Source organism: Taudactylus pleione, unplaced genomic scaffold (assembly GCF_031769625.1).
Source record: "Taudactylus pleione unplaced genomic scaffold, aTauple2 ptg000496l, whole genome shotgun sequence".
Taxonomy (NCBI): Eukaryota; Metazoa; Chordata; class Amphibia; order Anura; family Myobatrachidae; genus Taudactylus; species Taudactylus pleione.
The window spans coordinates 418,571-428,315 of record NW_028284898.1 but is presented as its reverse complement, the minus strand read 5'-3'; positions in this window follow the sequence as shown (position 1 = coordinate 428,315).

Genomic DNA, 9,745 nt, shown 5'->3' with positions numbered 1-9,745 from the left:
CAACAGCAGATGTAGAAGTTTCAACAATAGCAACAGCTACAGAAGGTGGAACAACAAAACAGTTTAGTTCCAGCTCAGTTACTGAAGGTTTTACAACACAGACTAAAGTTGCTACAACAGACATGCCTACTCACACTGTAATGATACAATCTACAGATTCTGCATCAAGTAAAACATCAGAAACATCTGCAGAAAGTACATCTATATCATCAAATATTGTAACAACAGGAATATCTATGGAAGCACAGCCAACAACATTGACAGAAATTACAGAGAACTTAGAAGGAACAGCTGCCATAAGTACAACATTGAATACATTTGCTCATACAACCAAGGAATCTATAATGGCAACATCCATACAAGCTAAGACAATATCCACATCTGGAATAGATACTGAGGGCACAACAGCTTCAATCACAACTATGACAACTGGACGTACAACAGGAGGTGAAATGACCAAAACAGTGGGGGCTGTAACAACAACATTAGGAGCAACTACAGATAACATTATAACAACTATATATATGGCAAAAACAGACACAGCTACATCAGGCACATTGCCATTTACAGTGGCAGAAACAGGAGCTACTGAATTTGGAACCACAAAAGCTATACAATCTTCGACAATATTTGCATCGTCAGAAGCAGAAGAAGAAGGAGTAGCATCTACATATCTTGCCACCATTGAAACAACATCACCAGGGACTTCCAAATATACAGATTCAGCAACAACGAAAGGAGGGGATGGCTCTACAGCAGCTGTAGAAGTTACAGCAATAGCAAAAGCTACAGAAGCTGGAACAACAAAACCATTCAGTTCGAGCTCATTTATTAAACATTTCACAACACAGACTAAAGTTGCTACAACAGACATGTCTACTGATACTGTAATAATAAAATCTACAGATTCTGCACTAAGTAAAACATTAGGAACATCTACACAAAGTATATTTGTATCAACAAATACTGTAACCGAAGGAATATCTATGGAAGCACTGGCATCGACGGAAAATACAGAGATTGCAACAAAAGCAACACCTGCCATAAGTACAACATTAACTACAATTGCTCATACAACCAAGGAATCTGCAGTGCTGACATCCATAGAAGGTAAGACAATATCCACATCTGGAATAGATACTGATGGCACATCAGCTGCAATCACAACTATGACATCTGGTAGTACAACAGTAGGTGAGATGACCAAAATAGTGGGGGCTATAACAACAACAACAGCAATAGGAGCAACTACAGATAACAGGATAACAACTATGAATTTAGCAAAAACAGATACAGCTACACAAGGTACATTACTTTTTACAGTGACAGAAAAAGGTGCTACTGAATTTGGAACCACACAAGCTATAAAAGCTTCAACATTACTGACAACACTAGCAGAAACATCCAAATATATCAATGCAGCAACAGAGGGAGGAGGGGATGGCTCAACAGCAGATGTAGAAGGTTCAACAATAGCAACAGCTACAGAAGGAGGAACATCAAAACCGATTAGTTCCAGCTCAGTTACAAAAAGTTTTACAACACAGACTAAAGATGCTACAACAGACATGCCTACTCACACTGTAATAATAAAATCTACAGATTCTGCATCCAGTAAAACATCAGAAACATCTACAGAAAGTACATCTGTATCCACAAATACTGTTACAGAAGGAATATCTATGGAAGCACTGGCAACGACAGAAAATACAGAGAGTGCAACAAAAGCAACACCTGCATTAGGTACAACATTAACTACAATTGCTCATACAACCAAGGAATATGCAGTGGTGACATCCATAGAAGGTAAGACAATGCCAACATCTGGAATAGATTCTAAAGGCACATCAGCTTCAGTCACAACTATGACATCTGGAAGTACAACAAGAGGTGAGATGACCAAAATAGTGGGGGCTGTAACAACAACAACAACAACAACAACAACAACAGGAGCAACTACAGATAACAGGATAACAACTATGAATTTAGCCAAAATAGACACAGCTACACAAGGCACATTACCATTTACAGTGACAGAAGAAGGATCAACTGAATTTGGAACCACACAATCTACAAAAGCTTCAACATTACTGACAACAATAGCAGAAACATCCAAATATACCAATGCAGCAACAGAGGGAGTCAGGGATGGCTCAACAGCAGATGTAGAAGTTTCAACAATAGCAACAGCTACAGAAGGTGGAACAACAAAACAGTTTAGTTCCAGCTCAGTTACTGAAGGTTTTACAACACAGACTAAAGTTGCTACAACAGACATGCCTACTCACTCTGTAATGATACAATCTACAGATTCTGCATCAAGTAAAACATCGGAAACATCTGCAGAAAGTACATCTATATCATCAAATATTGTAACAACAGGAATATCTATGGAAGCACAGCCAACAACATTGACAGAAATTACAGAGAACTTTGGAGGAACAGCTGCCATAAGTACAACATTGAATACATTTGCTCATACAACTAAGGAATCTCTAATGGCAACATCCATACAAGCTAAGACAATATCCACATCTGGAATAGATACTGAGGGCACAACAGCTTCAATCACAACTATGACAACTGGACGTACAACAGGAGGTGAAATGACCAAAACAGTGGGGGCTGTAACAACAACATTAGGAGCAACTACAGATAACATTATAACAACTATATATATGGCAAAAACAGACACAGCTACATCAGGCACATTGCCATTTACAGTGGCAGAAACAGGAGCTACTGAATTTGGAACCACAAAAGCTATACAATCTTCGACAATATTTGCATCGACAGAAGCAGAAGAAGAAGGAGTAGCATCTACATATCTTGCCACCATTGAAACAACATCACCAGGGACATCCAAATATACAGATTCAGCAACAACGAAAGGAGGGGATGGCTCAACAGCAGCTATAGAAATTTCAACAATAGCAACAGCTACAAAAGCTGGAAGAACAAAACCATTCAGTTCGAGCTCATTTATTAAACATTTCACAACACAGACTAAAGTTGCTACAACAGACATGTCTACTGATACTGTAATAATAAAATCTACAGATTCTGCACCAAGTAAAACATTAGGAACATCTACACAAAGTACATTTGTATCAACAAATACTGTACCAGAAGGAATATCTATGGAAGCACTGGCAATGACAGAAAATACAGAGAGTGCAACAAAAGCAACACCTGCCATAAGTAGAACATTAACTACAATTGCTCATACAACCAAGGAATCTGCAGTGCCGACATCCATAGAAGCTAAGACAATGGCCACATCTGGAATAGATACTGAAGGCACATCAGCTTCAGTCACAACTATGACATCTGGAAGTACAACAAGAAGTGAGATGACCAAAATAGTGGGGGCTGTAACAACAATAACCACAACAGGAGCAACTACATATAACAGGATAACAACTATGAATTTAGCAAAAACAGACACAGCTACACCAGGCACATTACAATTTACAGTGGCAGAAGAAGAAGCTACTGAATTTGGAACCACACAAGCTATAAAAGCTTCAACATTACTGAAAACAATAGCAGTAACATCCAAATATACCAATGCAGCAACAGAGGGAGTCAGGGATGGCTCAACAGCAGCTGTAGAAGGTTCAACAAAAGCAACAGCTACAGAAGGTGGATCAACAAAACCATTTAGTTCCAGCTCAGTTACTGAAGGTTTAACAACACAGACTAAAGTTGCTACAACAGACATGCCTACTCACACTGTAATGATAAAATCTACAGATTCTGCATCAAGTATAACATCAGAAACATCTGCAGAAAGTACATCTGTATTATCAAATATTGTAACAACTGGAATATCTATGGAAGCACAGCCAACAACATTGACAAAAATTACAGAGAACTTAGAAGGAACAGCTGCCATAAGTACAACATTGAATACATTTGCTCATACTATCAAGCAATCTGTAATGGCAACATCCATACAAGCTAAGAAAATATCCACATCTGCAATAGATACTGAAGGCACAACAGCTTCGATGACAACTATGACAACTGGACGTACAACAAGAGGTGAGATGATAAAAACAATGGGGGCTGTAACAACATCAGGAGCAGCTACAGATAACAGGATAACAACTATATTTGTAGCAAAGACAGACACAGCTACACCAGTCACATTGTCATTTACAGTGGCAGAAACAGGAGCTACTGATTTTGTAACCACACAAGATATAACAGCTTTAACAATTTTGGCATCAACAAAAGCAGAAGAAGATGTAGTACCATCTACACATGTTGCCACCATAGGAACATCAACAGCAGAAACATCCAAATATACCAATGCAGCAACAGAGGAAGGAGGAGATGGCTCAACTGTAGCTGTAGTTAGTTCTGTAATCGCAACAGCTGCAGAGGTTGGAACAACAAAAACATTTATTTCCAGCTCAGTTACTAAAAGTTTTACAACACAGACTAAAGTTGCTACAACAGACATGTCTACTGACACTGTAATGATACAATCTACTGATCTGGCATCAAGTAAAACATCAAAAGGAACTGCAAAAAATACATCTGTATTACCAAATACTGTAACAACAGGAATATTCATGGAAGCACTGACATCAACATTGACAAAAACTCCAGAGAACACAAAAGGAACAGCTGCCATAAGTACAACATGGAATACAATTGCTCATACAACCAATGACTCTGCAATGGCAACATCCATAGAAGCTAAGAAAACATCCACATTAGGAAAAGATACTGAAGGCACGTCAGTTTCAATTACAACTCTGACAACTGGTAGTGCAACAGGAAATGAGATGCCCAAAACAGTGGAACCTGGAACAACAACGTCTGGAGCAGCTACAGATAAGAGAAAAATAACTATGAATTTAACAAAAACAGATACAGCTACACCAGGCACATTTACAGTTATAGAAACAGGAGCTCCTGACTTTGTAACCAGACAAGTTATAAAACCTTCAACATTATTGACATCAACAAAATCTTTAGAAGGTATAATGGCATCTACATATGTTGCTACAATAGAAACCACAGCATGAGTCAAAATGTACTGATGCAGCATATGTTAACATGTTATATTTCAGACACAAATTAAAGTGGTATGCAGATATTTTTATTTTGTTTTTTTTGTTTAAGTATAGTAATTATTGGGCATACAAAAATACAGAAGATGAAACAACAAAATAATGTGTTTTTACAATCAGTAAGAAACTTAGTGAGATTACACTGTATATCAAGGGCTAAACCTAAATTCTTCAAATTCTTTAGAAAGTTAATTGCAGTATTTCATTGTATGCCCTTTAGTGGGGATGTGTCTACATCATCCTAAGCCAACTGTATCTCTGACAGCAGTTTCTGGGGACAGAAAAGCAGGTCTTGCTGTAGTTTTCTTCTAAATGATAGATGTCTACATTGCCGATACTCTAGGCAGGGGTGCCGAGGAGGTGGTGCGGGTACTAATTACCCGGGCTTGCTGGAGTGGCATGGTGCTACCCCCCCTCTTACATCACAGCAACCCAGCACATGCTATTGTGTGCAGAGCTGCACTGGGAGACTGCTTGCGGCTGCTAAGTAGCAGCCACAGCACACTCCTATGCCTGTGGGGGGAGCGATCACACTGATCCCACCCCCCCCACTGGCTATGTGCTGGGCTGAGGGGCTTACAATGCACCCCTCCCCAGCATGCAGCTAAGGGGGCATGGCCACGCATCCCACCATTAGGCCCTGTCCCTTCACCCGGGCACTGCATGCCTGACTCTAGGTGTAGTATGATTAAAGTCACAATATTTGATAATACTCACTACAGATCCTGCACATTCCCAGATCTCCTAAAATCAGACTTGTTTTCAAACCATTGGGTTTGCATACAACTATGAATTAGGCTCATGGACAGTCTTTCCTGTGCAGTACCTATACTGCATAGAGCTGTGGTTTTCTGGAAATTAAACTAATAAAAAAAAATGATTAGGATGATTGGGAATTCTAACCAAAAATATTTGATTCACAGATTTAAATAAAAAAAAAAATATCATTTGTTTTGATCCCTATTCTATATGGTGCCTGTTAGAAATTATTGTACTGATAAATTGAAGTCAACAAGCAAGAGCAATGGAACTCAAGAGTATTTATATTATTATTATTATTATTATTATTATTATTATTATTATTATTATTATTATTATTTATTTTATTATACTTTGCAACATCAATTGTACTGTAGCTTTAATAGCATTTTCTTTCTTTTACAGTAACTGTCAATTTAGGAAGACTGGAACCTGTGCAGGTAAGTGGCTCTTTAAAGTACAGTATGCCCAGTGCTTCAACTTTGTATACCACAAAATTGTCATTTGTAGTGAGCCTTGATTTGTGCAAGTGCATCTGTGTTTCTGCCAAAGCAGTGCAGTGTATGTTGTATTTAATGGAGTGAGATTGTTTAAATGAGATTAAGGGGTATATTAACTAAAGTGAGAGGTTTTAGAAATGGAGATATCTAGAAGGTGCTAGGTAGATGTTAGGTAGAATCTGATTGGTTACTATGGACAACATCTCCATTTCTAAAAACTTTCACTTTAGTAAATATACCCCTAAGGATACAGAATGCACATTTTGGGGTGCATTCAAGAGCATGCAAGTGGCACATGGCCAATTCTACTCATCAAGATAATTAGAAGTTTGTACCATATCGAAAATGCTGGTGTTCAGGACCATTTTCCTATACATAGGACACATGTGAATTACACAGATTCTGTAGCTGATTAAAACCAGGTGAAATGGAGACTTAAAATCAGCCAGCCACAGAATCTGTGAAATTCATATGTGTCCGGTTTTAAAAGAATGAGGTGGCACCTAGACCGGAGATGTTTTCTGGTTTACAGTTGCGTTTTAGAATACTAGTCCACTTCTTGGAGCCCTTTGCATAATGTAAAATGCATAACTCATCATACAAAAAGCCAAACATGTAAATATAGTTCCCTTGGCTAGAGTAATTGAAGGTTGGACTTTTTCCATATGTACTCTGTGAAAGCATCTCCCACGAATGTAGAGTTGGTACCCACTGTAATGTGCATAGGACAAACCATCTTGGTGTACCAATGCAGATTCAAAGTGTTTTGCAGCATGCATTCAGAGTGCACCCTTCATGAGGTACAAAGGAATCAGTTGTGGTTTAAACCAATATTCAAGATTTTAAATGAAAGTTGAACATTGAGTTGACTATATTTATATATATATGCTTTCAGCGATGCACTGAAATTCTAATTTTTTGTTTTATTTTCTCTTTTATAGAGAGAGATTGTCACCAAGCATATAGGTAAGACATGCAAGGGTACATAGGTCTATTCAATCTAAGTCTAACTGTACTGCATTTAATACAAGTCCATTTTCTGAATTTGAATTAAAATTCTGATTTTCTCTAATTTCACATTCATCTACAGTATCTGAATGCACTGCAGAACACAATATCACATGAACATCAATGACCATCATTTGTGACTCTGCACTACACTATGGTCACCAATGTAGAGAACTGGTAAACACGGTTCTCTTTATCTATTCGGATAAAACACGTGTGGTACATAGTGATGGTCAGCGATGATCAAACAGGTGTTGATTATGTCTATAAAGTAAAATAGATGGCCCTGAATAAATATATATGGGAAGAAGCACTATTATTCTTACACATTTTATTTGCTTTCAAGAGGGTGCAAATATGCTGGAGAAAAAAAACTCTCTGTTTGGGGCCCACTTTTGTTCTATAATTGGTAAAGGTTAATCAAAATCTAACTTCTAATCACATACCCAAGAAAAAGTTACTACCTTATATGGACTCTCTTAGCTGATACTATACTTGTCTTTGTCTGGATTATTTCCAACTGACACTTTGAATGTTTACTTTTTATGATGTGTAATGTGTTGAGAGTTGAATAGCAACTTGTTAATAAAAGCCTTTGAACATTGAATTAGAAGGGATGTTTGGTATCATCATACTTATTTACTGTCACAGCACAGAGATGGGCCGTGTCCTACCCTATGAGCAGGACCAGATCATTGGTGGGGCGGACACCCAGGGACCCCCACACATTGGGGACCCCCAACCTCAGCAAACATTGTCCTGAACCAGGCCACTCTGGATCCTCCCTGACCGGCTCCTGGCAGCATCATATTCTGTCACTCACTGGACTTTTAATTTAAGACGGAGACAGCATTTCCCCGCCTCTACAGTGGTTGATAATGACGTGATTCGCAGGTGTATGGGTAGGGGTGGGGCCTAATGCTGTAATATGCCTGCCCCTGTCAGGAACATGAGATGAAGCTGAAGCAGGTAGTGTGTGCTCAATGTCTCCCTCTCTGCCTCCCTCCTTTTTTCCATTTTTCTCCCCCTCTCTCCCTCCCTCTGTCTCTCTCTCTCTCTCCTCCTCTCTTTGTCTCCCTTCCTCTCTGTCTTCCTCCTTCTATTTCTCCCTTTCCATTCATCTCCCTCCCTCTCTCTCTTCCTCTCACCCTCTTACTTCCTACCTATCTCTACACCATCTATCATTCTCTCTTTATCCCTCTTTCTTTCTGTCTCTCTCTCTTTGTCTTCCTTCTCTCTCCCCCATTCTCCATCTCTCTCCCCCCCCTCTTTATTTCCCCTCTCCCCCCTCTCTCCCTCTTTTCCTCTCTCTCCCTAGGTAATGGGCATAGTAATGGCTGCAGGGGGGCCATGGAAATTTTATTGGTAGGGGCCCCCACAACTTAGTTGCCTCGGAGCCCCCGTAAGCCTTAATCTGGCCCTGCCTATGAGGTATCCTCAACAGCCTATCAGCTTCAACCAAATGGGCAGACTGAGCGGGTCGATCAGGATCTTTAAAAATTAATCAGGATTTACATCTCTGACACTGAGGCAATTGGCTTCATTTGTTGTAATTGGTAGAGTTAGCTCTTAAAAGCCATTATCATGCATCATTTAACATATTACCTTTCTTTACTGTATATAGATTGCATCCACAATTGCCTGTGCCGTCCTGATTTCCATTTACAGAAGTTCCTGCTGCTAAACAGTTTCTGCAGTAAAAATTCTCCATATTTTAGCACAAGTAAAAAATAATCTTCTTAACACCTCTAAAAGCTACAAATTCTCTGCCAATAGGAAAAGATGGAAAGTCCTGAAGCTTAAGCCTGGTGGTAATGTTTGGCTTTCTATATGGCACTTTCATTTGAAAGTACCCTTTATATAGTTTGCACCATGGTACATAGGTCATGTTAAGGTATCCCAGATGATAAATCCTGTAGCATTATGTCTGGTGCTGCCCAAGTTTCTACTAATCCTCAATTAATTTCCTATTTAGCTACTGAAACAAATTGATTCTCTTCAGTCTCATCCTTGTCCTATCAATGTTCAAAATCAAGAAGAATTTGAGGTCAACAAGATTCTTGATTCCAAATTTCTCATGGAATCCTTTATTTTCTAGTTGACTTTAAGGCTTCATTCCTGAAGAATGTTAGTGGGTCAGTTCTGAAGATGTTCATGTAACTCATATCCTCAAAGACTTCCACACAACCCATTCTTTCCATCTCCTACCTCATACAGAAGCAGGATTTTTGTACTCACCATTCTGGCATTCTGCTCCCGGTCCTTGGGATGTTTCCAGCATGTCTCTCTTTCTCTCAGTCATCGCATCAGCTCCAACTGTACAGAAACTTTCTGCTGCTTTGTTTTCTGTGATACTGGAGTGCCCTCTAGCAGTGGGCACCAGGTACTGCA